Below are 13,417 nucleotides of genomic sequence, written 5' to 3' on the forward strand. Positions count from 1 at the left end.
CAGTTGAGCTCTGAACTTTAATATCAGTTCAATCGTAATAAATTTCGTGTCAACCACTTTATTGAACAAAAACAACCGACAACGACTTTATAAACTAAATTTAAACTAATAGAACCGACAACGACTTTATTGAAATTACAATATAATAGATAAATTACTAGTCTAGTCTCTACTCGTCGTCGGAGGTTGTCTCCGTCCAAATGTCATCCCACCGAGGGTCGTTTTCGGTCCAAGTTGTATTCGGGTTCTCGAGCTCGAAGGTGGCGACGGCCCGACGGTGGCGCCTGTTGGACCTGCGTTGTGCCCTAAGGTTAGCGAAGAACGCGTCGGTGTTGTCGACATCGTTGGGGAACTACGCCCTCCACTGGCGCATCAACTGCTCGTCGCACTCGGCAATGGCGATCCTGCGCTGCACCTGGCGGTGCCGGCGACGGTCCTCGTCGTCGACGAGGCACGTCGGTGGCGCGAGGAACTCCGCCTCCTCTAGCGATTCAACATCCGGGAAGTTCAAGTCGCGCCGTGGCCGCCGAAAGTGCCACGCCGCCACGTCGTAAGCGCGCGCCGCTAGCTCCGGCGTGTTGTACGTGCCGAGGGTGAGGCGGAAGCCACCGGCGCGTATCTCGGCGTAGAACCTACCGCTCGGACGCACTCGAACGCCACGGAAACCGGACGCCCCTCGACGACGTGGAGGCATCCCGGAGATGAATGAGCGGAGGCGGTGGCGACGTGTGGTTGCGCCCGCACTCGTCACTCTATATAGCGCACGCGGGGCATGGCACGTGTAAGCCACGGCTACACACGTCGCACGCCGGCGTCGGCGGGGCGAGGCACGTGGAAGCGGTGGCTACACGTCGCACGACGGCGACGACGGGGAAGCGACACGTGTGGCACGGCGGTGAAACGTTTGATATGATGCGAGATGCAAATAGGTATATGGATGTCATATTCATGTTCATTAGCTTTTTCTGATCAATATTCATATATAAAACATTTGTATTTGAGTTACCATTCAAAAGTTATTAAAATAATAGTTTTATTAATTTAAAATAGAAAACAGAAAAGGGTCTGAGAGGAAAAGGGCTGATCCGCGTCCAACGGCTCCAGGCCGTTGGATTCAAATGGCCGGAGCCGTTGGATGCACTTGGCGCGGATCAGCATGAAGGAGATATGCCCTAGAGGCAATAATAAAGTGGTTATTATTTATATCTTTATGTTTATGATAAATGTTTATATATCATGCTATAATTGTATTAACCGAAACATTAGTACATGTGTGATATGTAGACAAACAAGAAGTCCCTAGTATGCCTCTTAAACTAGCTTGTTGATTAATGGATGATTAGTTTCATAATCATGAACATTGGATGTTATTAATAACAAGGTTATATCATTATATGAATGATGTAATGGACACACCCAATTAAGCGTAGCATAAGATCTCGTCATTAAGTTATTTGCTATAAGCTTTCGATACATAGTTACCTAGTCCTTATGACCATGAGATCATATAAATCACTTATACCAGAAAGGTACTTTGATTACACCAAACACCACTGCGTAAATGGGTGGCTATAAAGGTGGGATTAAGTATCCGGAAAGTATGAGTTGAAGCATATGGATCAACAGTGGGATTTGTCCATCCCGATGACGGATAGATATACTCTGGGCCCTCTCGGTGGAATGTCGTCTAATGTCTTGCAAGCATATGAATAAGTTCATAAGAGACCACATACCACGATACGAGTAAAGAGTACTTGTCAGAGACGAGGTTGAACAAGGTATAAAGTGATACCGAAGATCAAACCTCGGACAAGTAAAATATCGCGTGACAAAGGGAATTGGTATTATATGTGTATGGTTCATTCGATCACTAAAGTCATCGTTGAATATGTGGGAGCCATTATGGATCTCCAGATCCCGCTATTGGTTATTGGTCGGAGTGAGTACTCAACCATGTCCGCATAGTTCACGAACCGTAGGGTGACACACTTAAAGTTGGATGTTGAAATGGTAGAAATTGAATATGGAATGGAGTTCGAATATTTGTTCGGAGTCCGGATGAGATCCGGACATCACGAGGAGTTCCGGAATGGTGGGAGAATAAGATTCATATATAGGATGTCATTTTATGGAATTAAAATGTCGCGGAAGGTTCTATGGAAGGTTCTAGAAGGTTCTAGAAAAGTCCGGAAGAAACCACCAAGGAAGGTGGAGTCCACATGGGACTCCACCTCCATGGCCGGCCAACCTTAGTGGGGGAGGAGTCCCAAGTGGACTCCCCCTTAGGGGGCCGGCCACCCCCCCATATGGGAGGTGGAAATCCCACCTTTTGGTGGGAGTCCTAGTTGGGCTAGGTTTCCCCTTTTTATGGGAGGTTTTTGGTTCGGGTCTTATTCGAAGACTTGGAGACCAACTCTTGGGAATCCACCTATATAATGAGGGGCCAAGGGGAGGGGGCCGGCCACCCTAAGACCACAAGCTGGCCGCCCCCCTTGAGTGGCCGGCCACCCCCTCCCAAACCCTAGCCGCCCCCCTCTCCTCCATAACTCCCGCGTAGCTTTAGCGAAGCTCCGCCGGACTTCTCCACCACCACCGACACCACGCCGTCGTGCTGTCGGATTCAAGAGGAGCTACTACTTCCGCTGCCCGCTGGAACGGGGAGGTGGACGTCGTCTTCATCAACAACCGAACGTGTGACCGAGTACGGAGGTGCTGCCCGTTCGTGGCGCCGGAACCGATCGTGATCAAGATCTTCTACGCGCTTTTGCAAGCGGCAAGTGAACGTCTACCGCAGCAACAAGAGCCTTCTCTTGTAGGCTTTGGAATCTCTTCAAGGGTGAGACTCGATAATCCCCTCGTTGCTACCGTCTTCTAGATTGCATCTTGGCTTGGATTTCGTGTTCGCGGTAGGAAAATTTTTGTTTTCTATGCAACGTTATCCTACAGTGGTATCAGAGCCGTGTCTATGCATAGATGGTTGCACGAGTAGAACACAATGGTTTGTGGGCGTTGATGCTCTTGTTATCTTTAGTTTGAGTACTTTGCATCTTTGTGGCATAGTGGGATGAAGCGGCTCGGACTAACTTTACATGACCGCGTTCATGAGACTTGTTCCTCGTTCGACATGCAACTTGTATTGCATAAGAGGCTTTGCGGGTGTCTGTCTCTCCTACTATAGTGAAGATTCAATTTACTCTTCTATCGAAAACATTAGTATCAACGTTGTGGTTCATGTTCGTAGGTAGATTAGATCTTTCTCGAAAACCCTAAACCACGTAAAATATGCAAACCAAATTAGAGACGTCTAACTTGTTTTTGCAGGGTTTGGTGATGTGATATGGCCATAATATGATGATGAATATGTATGAGATGATCATTATTGTATTGTGGCAACCGGCAGGAGCCTTATGGTTGTCTTTAATTTTCATGTTGAGTAGTATTTCAAAGTAGTTGTAATAGTTGCTACATGGAGGACAATCATGAACACGGCGCCATTGACCTTGGTGCTTCGCCGACGATGATGGAGATCATGCCCGTTGATGATGGAGATCATGTCCGTGCTTTGGAGATGAAGATCAAAGGCGCAAAGACAAAAGAGCCATATCATATCACATATGAACTGCATGTGATGTTAATCCTTTTATGCATCTTATTTTGCTTAGATCGCGACGGTAGCATTATAAGATGATCCCTCTCACTAAAATCTCAAGATAATAAAGTGTTCATCCTTAGTAGCACCGTTGCCAAGACTTGTCGTTTCGAAGCATCTCGTGATGATCGGATGTGATAGAATCAACAAGTGCATACAACGGGTGCAAGACAGTTTTGCACATGCGGATACTAAGGTGACCTTGACGAGCCTAGCATGTACAGACATGGTCTCGGAACACGTGATACCGAAAGGTAGAGCATGAATCATATGATTGATATGATGAACACTTTGAATGTTCGCCATTGAAATCACACCTTGTCTCGTGATGATCGGACTTAGGTGCGGTGGATTTGGTTCGTGTGATCACTAAGACAATGCGAGGGATATTGTTTTGAGTGGGAGTTCACCTAGTTTTTAATTATATTGAATTAAAATTTGAACTCAATTTGTCATAAACATTAGTCTAAACTATTGCAAATATGTTGTAGATATGGCGTCCCCAATCAATTTTAACCAGTTCCTAGAGAAAGAAAAGCTTAAGAGCAACGGTAGCAACTTCACCGACTGGTTCCGTCATGTGAGGATTTTCCTCAATGGCGGAAATCTGCAATATGTGCTTGATGCACCGCTTGGTGACCCTCCTGCAGAAACTGAAACCGATGAAGTAAAAGCTGTTTACGCAACTCGGAAAACTCGGTACTCTCAAGTTCAGTGTGCCATCTTATGCGGTCACGGAAGCCGATCTTCAAAAACGTTTTGAGCACCACGATCCACATGAGTTAATCAATGAGTTGAAGACTATATTTGAGACTCATGCGGCCGTGGAATGCTATGAAGCATCGAAACACTTCTTCAGCTGCATGATGGAAGAAGGCAGCTCCGTTAGTGAGCACATGCTCGCCATGACCGGGCATGCGAAGAAACTCGAGTGACTTGGGAATAGTGATTCCTAATAGATCGGGGATTAATCGTGTCCTTCAATCACTGCCACCTAGTTACAAGAACTTTGTGATGAACTACAATATGCGAACATGAACAAAAAGTTACACGAACTCTTCTCCATGCTAAAATCTGCTGAGATTGAGATCAAGAAAGAGCACCAAGTGTTGATGGTCAACAAGACCACCAGCTTCAAGAAACAGGGGCAAGTCTAAAGGCAAGAACAGGGAAGAGTGGCAAGAAAGCAGCCACGCCTCTGTGAAACCTAAGGCGGCCCTAAGCTGATCTTGAGTGCTATTCGCAAGGAGAAGGGACAACTGGAAGCGTAATTGCTCCAAGTATTTGGCGGATACGAAGAGCGGCCTTGTCAAGAAGAAGAAAGAAGGTATATCTGATATACATGTTATAGATGTTTATCTCACTTGGTTCTCGTACTAGTACCTGGGTATTTGATCTTGGTTCGGTTGCTCATATTTGTAACTCGAAACAGGAACTAAAGAATAAACGAAGACTGCGAAAGATGAAGTAACGATGCGCGTTGGAAATGGATCCAAAGTCGATGTGATCGCTGTCGGCACACTTCCTCTACATCTACCTTCGGGATTAGTTTTAAGCCTAAATAATTGTTATTTTGTACCCGCGTTGAGCATGAACATTATATCTGGATCTTGTTTAATGCAAGACGGTTATTCATTCAAGTCTGAGAATAATGGTTGTTCTATTTTTATGAATAATATCTTTTATGGTCGAGCACCTGAAAAGAATGGCTTATTTCTGTTAGATCTCGATAGTAGTGATACACATATACATAACATTCATGCTAAGCGAATTAAATTGAATGATAATTCTACTTATATGTGGCACTGTCATCTTGGTCATATTGGAGTGAAACGCATGAAGAAACTCCATACTGATGGATTACTTGAATCACTTGACTTTGAGTCACTTGATAGATGTGAAGCATGTCTAATGGGAAAAATGACTAAGACTCCATTCTCTGGTATTATGGAGCGAGCTACTGACTTATTGGAAATCATACATACCGATGTGTGCGGACCAATGAGTGTAGCATCGCGCGGTGGTTATCGTTATGTTCTAACCTTCACAGATGATCTGAGTAGATATGGGTATATCTATCTCATGAAACATAAATCCGAAACTTTCGAGAAGTTTAAGGAATTCCAAAGTGAAGTAGAAAATCAACGTAACAAGAAGATCAAATTTCTACGATCTGATCGCGGAGGTGAATATCTGAGTTATGAGTTTGGCGTGCATTTAAAGAAATGCGGAATACTTTCACAATTGACACCGCCGGGAACACCACAACGTAACGGTGTGTCCGAACGTCGTAATCGAACTCTCTTAGATATGGTTCGTTCTATGATGTCTCTTACTGATTTGCCGTTATCATTTTGGAGTTATGCATTAGAGACAGCCGCATTCACTTTAAATAGAGCACCATCAAAATCCGTAGAAACGACACCGTATGAATTATGGTTTAATAAGAAACCTAAGCTGTCGTTCCTGAAAGTTTGGGGTTGCGAAGCCTATGTAAAGAAGTTACAACCGGACAAGCTAGAACCCAAAGCGGAGAAATGCGTCTTCATAGGATACCCTAAGGAAACTATAGGGTACACTTTCTATCACAGATCCGAAGGCAAAATCTTTGTTGCTAAGAACGGAACCTTTCTTGAGAAAGAATTTCTCACTAAAGAAGTGACTGGAAGAAAAGTAGAACTCGATGAGATTGATGAATCTATACTCGTTGATCAGAGTAGTGCAGTACCGGAAGTTGTACCAGTACCGCCTACACCGACAACAGAGGAAGCTAATGATAATGATCATGAAACTTCGAACGAGAAAACTACTGTACCTCGCAGATCGACAAGGGAACGTGCCACTCCTGATTGGTATGATCCTTGTCTAAATGTCATGATTGTGGATAACAATGATGAGGACCCTGTGACGTATGAAGAAGCGATGATGAGCCCAGATTCCAACAAATGGCAAGAAGCCATGAAATCCGAAATGGGATCCATGTATGATAACAAAGTATGGACTTTAGTAGACTTACCTGATAGCCGAAAGGCTGTTGAGAATAAATGGATCTTCAAGAGAAAAACAGATGCTGATGGTAATATTACTGTCTATAAAGCTCGACTTGTCGCAAAGGGTTTCCGACAAATTCAAGGAGTTGACTACGATGAGACTTTCTCACCTGTAGCGAAGCTAAAATCTGTGAGGATTTTGTTAGCAATAGCTGCATTTTTCGATTATGAGATTTGGCAGATGGATGTCAAAACGGCGTTCCTTAATGGAGACATTGAGGAAGAGTTGTATATGGTACAACCCAAAGGTTTTGTCGATCCTAAAAATGCTGACAAAGTATGCAAACTTCAGCGTTCAATTTATGGACTGAAGCAAGCATCAAGAAGTTGGAACCGACGCTTTGATAAGGTGATCAAAGACTTCGGGTTTATACAGTGTCATGGAGAGGCCTGTATTTACAAGAAAGTGAGTGGGAGCTCTATAGCATTCCTGATATTATATGTAGATGACATATTATTGATTGGGAATGATATAGAACTATTAAGCAGTGTAAAGGGTTATTTGAATAATAGTTTTTCAATGAAAGACCTTGGTGAAGCATCATATATATTAGGCATCAAGATTTATAGAGATAGATCAAGACGTCTAATAGGGCTATCGCAGAGTACATACCTGGACAAGATTCTAAAGAAGTTTAGAATGGACGAAAGTAAGAAAGGATTCTTACCTATGTTACCAGGCAAGGTCTTGAGTAAGACTCAAGGTCCGGCTACGGCAGAAGAAAGAGAAAGGATGAGTCGGATCCCTATGCCTCGGCGGTAGGCTCTATCCTGTAGGCCATGCTATGTCCAAGACCGGATATAGCACATGCTGTTAGTTTGTCTAGCAGATGTCAAAGTGATCCTGGACTGGAACACGGACAGCGATCAAGAATATCTGAAGTACTTGAAAAGAACTAAGGATATGTTTCTTTGTTATGGAGGTGACCAAGAGCTCGTTGTAACAAGTTACACCGATGCAAGTTGGAACAACGATCCCGATGACTCTAAGTCACAATCTGGGTACGTGTTTGTATTGAATGGTGCTGCGATGGCTGGGCAAGCTCGAAGCGGTGCACGGTGGCGAAATCCTCAACGAGAATCGGAGTACATAGCGGCTTGGAGGCTTCATCAGAAGCGGTATGGATGAAGAGGTTCATTATAGAGCTCGATGTGGTTCCTAGTGCATTGGACCCACTAGTCATATATTGTGACAACATGGGTGCCATCGCCAATGCACAAGAACCAAGGTCACACAAGAGGCTGAACCATATCAAGCTGCGTTACCACTCGATTCGTGAGTACATCGAAGATGGAGAAGTAAAGATTTGCAAAGTACACACTGATCTGAATGTAGCAGATCCGTTGACTAAAGCTCTCCCTATGGCAAAGCATGACCAACACCAGAATGCCATGGGTGTTAGGTATATTACAATGTAATCTAGATTATTGACTCTAGTGCAAGTGGGAGACTGAAGGAGATATGCCCTAGAGGCAATAATAAAGTGGTTATTATTTATATCTTTATGTTTATGATAAATGTTTATATATCATGCTATAATTGTATTAACCGAAACATTAGTACATGTGTGATATGTAGACAAACAAGAAGTCCCTAGTATGCCTCTTAAACTAGCTTGTTGATTAATGGATGATTAGTTTCATAATCATGAACATTGGATGTTATTAATAACAAGGTTATATCATTATATGAATGATGTAATGGACACACCCAATTAAGCGTAGCATAAGATCTCGTCATTAAGTTATTTGCTATAAGCTTTCGATACATAGTTACCTAGTCCTTATGACCATGAGATCATATAAATCACTTATACCGGAAAGGTACTTTGATTACACCAAACACCACTGCGTAAATGGGTGGCTATAAAGGTGGGATTAAGTATCGGGAAAGTATGAGTTGAAGCATATGGATCAACAGTGGGATTTGTCCATCCCGATGACGGATAGATATACTCTGGGCCCTCTCGGTGGAATGTCGTCTAATGTCTTGCAAGCATATGAATAAGTTCATAAGAGACCACATACCACGATACGAGTAAAGAGTACTTGTCAGAGACGAGGTTGAACAAGGTATAAAGTGATACCGAAGATCAAACCTCGGACAAGTAAAATATCGCGTGACAAAGGGAATTGGTATTATATGTGTATGGTTCATTCGATCACTAAAGTCATCGTTGAATATGTGGGAGCCATTATGGATCTCCAGATCCCGCTATTGGTTATTGGTCGGAGTGAGTACTCAACCATGTCCGCATAGTTCACGAACCGTAGGGTGACACACTTAAAGTTGGATGTTGAAATGGTAGAAATTGAATATGGAATGGAGTTCGAATATTTGTTCGGAGTCCCGGATGAGATCCCGGACATCACGAGGAGTTCCGGAATGGTCCGGAGAATAAGATTCATATATAGGATGTCATTTTATGGAATTAAAATGTCGCGGAAGGTTCTATGGAAGGTTCTAGAAGGTTCTAGAAAAGTCCGGAAGAAACCACCAAGGAAGGTGGAGTCCACATGGGACTCCACCTCCATGGCCGGCCAACCTTAGTGGGGGAGGAGTCCCAAGTGGACTCCCCCTTAGGGGGCCGGCCACCCCCCCATATGGGAGGTGGAAATCCCACCTTTTGGTGGGAGTCCTAGTTGGGCTAGGTTTCCCCTTTTTATGGGAGGTTTTTGGTTCGGGTCTTATTCGAAGACTTGGAGACCAACTCTTGGGAATCCACCTATATAATGAGGGGCCAAGGGGAGGGGGCCGGCCACCCTAAGACCACAAGCTGGCCGCCCCCCTTGAGTGGCCGGCCACCCCCTCCCAAACCCTAGCCGCCCCCCTCTCCTCCATAACTCCCGCGTAGCTTTAGCGAAGCTCCGCCGGACTTCTCCACCACCACCGACACCACGCCGTCGTGCTGTCGGATTCAAGAGGAGCTACTACTTCCGCTGCCCGCTGGAACGGGGAGGTGGACGTCGTCTTCATCAACAACCGAACGTGTGACCGAGTACGGAGGTGCTGCCCGTTCGTGGCGCCGGAACCGATCGTGATCAAGATCTTCTACGCGCTTTTGCAAGCGGCAAGTGAACGTCTACCGCAGCAACAAGAGCCTCCTCTTGTAGGCTTTGGAATCTCTTCAAGGGTGAGACTCGATAATCCCCTCGTTGCTACCGTCTTCTAGATTGCATCTTGGCTTGGATTTCGTGTTCGCGGTAGGAAAATTTTTGTTTTCTATGCAACGTTATCCTACACAGCACCCACCACCTCCCACCCCCTTTTGTCGCGGGTCGAGCCACGACCCGCGATAAAAGACCCCCCCTTTTATCACGGGTGGTGCCACGACCCGCGATAAAAGGTGGGTTGGTATAAAAGCTGGGCGTCGCGGGCGGTGCCTCAACTCGCGACACCCGGAGGCCAACACTTACGATTTTTGTGCCGCCAGGCTGCCCAAAATTTCCGCCGCGCCGCCGTCGCCGCCTCGAGCTCCTCCGGCGCCCTCTCCGCGCCCGTCTGCGCCCGTCCGCGCCCGCTCCGAGCCGCCGCGCCGTCCGCGCCGTCGAACCCGCGTCGGCGGGGCCCTCTGCCCCGCGCGCCGCCGCCGGTGCCGCCGTGCCGCGCAACCCCCGCCGTGCAGACCCCGGCGCCGCGCCGCCCCACCGCCGCGCGCCACCGCGCCCCTCCGCCGCTAGCGCAGGTAGCCACCAACCGCCGTCCGCCGGCGCCCCCGGCCCTCTCAGTTTTTTTAATTTTTGAGTTAATTAGTTAGTTAATTAGTTAGTTCATTTTTTTGTAAGTATTTTAGTATATATATAGATAATTAGGTAGTTTAAATTTTGTTAGTATTTTAGTAAGTATTTTTTTGTAAGTATTTTAGTATATATATAGATTATTTTAGTTTTCTTAATTAGTTAGTTTAAATCTTTTTGTAAGTATTTTAGTATTTTAGTATATATATAGTTTTTGTAATTAGTTAGTTTTAGAGTTTAAGTTTTAGTTTAGTAAACACCCGCCGTCGACCCCCTCCCCCCTCACAAACAATCGACGTCGACCCCCTCTCCCTCTCGCAAACACACGCCGACACCCCTCTCCCTCTCGCAAACACGCGCCCTCTCCCTGTCGCAAACACGCGCCGACACCCTCTCCCTCTCGCAAACACGCGTCGCCGAGACCCTCTCCCTCTCGCAAACACGCGTCGTCGACACCCTCTCCCTCTCGCGAACACGCGCCGACACCCCTCTCCATCTCGCAAACATGCGTCGCCGAGACGCTCTCCCTCTCGCAAACACGTGATTAGGGTTAGGGTTTGGTTAGTGTTTGATTAGGGTTAGGGTTAGAACATGTACTTATCGATTTAATTTTTTGCAGAAACAATGGATCCATTCGAACGAGACTTGGAACAGGAAGACATTTTCGAGAACATAATCCGCGATGGTGCAGACCGAGAAGACCGCGACTCCGGTGATGGAGAAGACCGCGGCTCCGGTGATGGAGAAGCCGGCGGCTCCGGTCATGGAGAAGCCGGCGGCTCGGGTGATGGAGAAGCCGATGGCTCCGGTGATGGAGAAGCCGACGGCTCCGGTCATGATGAGGTATACGATTACTATAGAGGCATTAATGGAATTCTATATGTACATATGTATATAAATTAATTAATTTTTATTCTCTTAGGCCTCCGAAGATAAGTTGGAGAAACGAGGCCCGGCAAAGAAGTTGGGCAAAAAAGACCACTTCACAATTGAAGTTATATCACCGGAAGGCCAACCGGTGGCACCCGCGAGTGTCAGAGTGACATTTAAAAATCAGTGCGGAGTTCTGGTTAGAGATCGTCTCCCGATCACTATTAGAGAATGGAACAAGACCAAGAATGTGTCCGAAAGTCAGGTTGCCGATAGGTACAAAGACACACTTTTTGATGACCTCATGGCACATTTCACTTTGCCAGATTTGGGATCGGAGTCTGAGAATGCCAAGCAGAGGGCGCTAGTGAAGAAATGGGCTCTTAAGAAGATGGGGAACTTTTCCGGGCGTATAAGAACCGGTTATGGAAAGCTTATAAGACCGAGAAGAAGCCTCCATTATTCGAAAACTATCTAGCGAAGCAGGAGCATAACTGGGAAGAATTCACTACAAGAGATGGGGGATTTGTTGACGAAAACCCTGGTGACAAAAATGCATACCGTCATGGATGTGTCCTTATAGGTGATGAATTCATCTTTCGTCAAGCATTTAAGGTAATGCTTGACGGTATGATTTCTCGTCAAGAAAAAATCGTCACCCATTACCCAAGCGGGAAGGGCTTCCATCGTGTCTGTTAATAGGTGACGAAATCAAAGATCGAGGTGACGAAATAATACTAAGTTACTTTAAAAAATGTTATTAGTTTTATATATCATGCGTGACCCACTTGTCAGGAACATATTTAATTAAGTAAAAATTGTGGTTTGGAAGAATCGAACAAGGGCTTCGGCGTGACCGACGCGGAGTCTTACCGCTAAGGTAGATATGGAATTTTGATCTAGATCCGTAAGTAGTCTATTCTACATATTTATTTCAATGGTGTGATCTAGATGTTACGACATAATAATTCCCTTATTAATATTTATGTCGGCCGAGGGTGCCTCGTTTAAGTCGCGCCGCTAGCAGACACGGCCTATATAGGTGCTCTTGCTAACAGTCGAATCGACTAGGGTTCTCGTCGAGGTGAGAAGAATTCCGTGAAGGCTCCATTGTGGTGGCGGCGAGACGCATCATCGGTGAGTTCTCCTGATTGTTCGTTAGGTCTAGATTTTTTAATCAGTTGTCAAGATCTGTTCTGAAGAACGTTGGCATGTTCTTAACTGAATTGTAGGCAATGGATCGAAGTTGGATAAGCCGATGGCACCAAGAAGTTCACAAAAAAGTACATGTCAGGTGTTTGGGATTTCATCAAGTTTGCGCGAGATCACTTGGACAATACAGATGAACCAATGTTGTGCCCTTGCTAGGACTGCGTAAATCTGATACGTCGGGATATAAAAACGATCGAGGATCACCGCAATTGTTCGGTATGTCCATGACGTATACAAGATGGACTAGACATGGGGAAGATTTTAGTGATGACGAAGGGCGGGATAGAAACGATGATGGTGCGTATGATAGTGACAACGATGAAGAGGAAGACAATGGTGATTGTTATGTTGATGATTCGTCTAGTATGATCGATGAAGCTGAAGTCTGGAAATAAAGGTCGACCTGCCAAATACGTATGCTAATCTAATTGAGTCAACGAAAAAAGAACTTTATGAGGGATGCACCTCTTTCACTAGGTTGTCGTTCATCATTAAGCTCCTTCATGTCAAATCATACAGCCGGATAACAAACAGAGGATTTGATCTCTTACTTCAGCTTTTACGTACAGCTTTGCCAGATGTGGACTTTCCCAAATCATATGCTGATGCTAAGAGTGTTCTTTACGATGTTGGGCTTGGTTATGAGACAATTCATGCATGCAAGTTTGATTGTTCTTTATTTTGGGGAGATCACAAGGACGATACGAACTGCCATGTTTGTGGATTATCAAGATATAGAGACCCTCTTTGGAAAAAGAAAATCCCTCACAAGGTGTTAAGGTACTTTCCTATAATTAAAAGGTTGCAGAGACTATTTGTTAAAAAGGAAATGTCGACACATACTAGATGGCACAAAGAGAAGAGGGTTGTTGAGCCCAATGTACTGAGGCACCCTGCT

This window comes from Lolium perenne, chromosome 3, assembly GCF_019359855.2.
Source record: "Lolium perenne isolate Kyuss_39 chromosome 3, Kyuss_2.0, whole genome shotgun sequence".
NCBI classification, from domain to species: domain Eukaryota; kingdom Viridiplantae; phylum Streptophyta; class Magnoliopsida; order Poales; family Poaceae; genus Lolium; species Lolium perenne.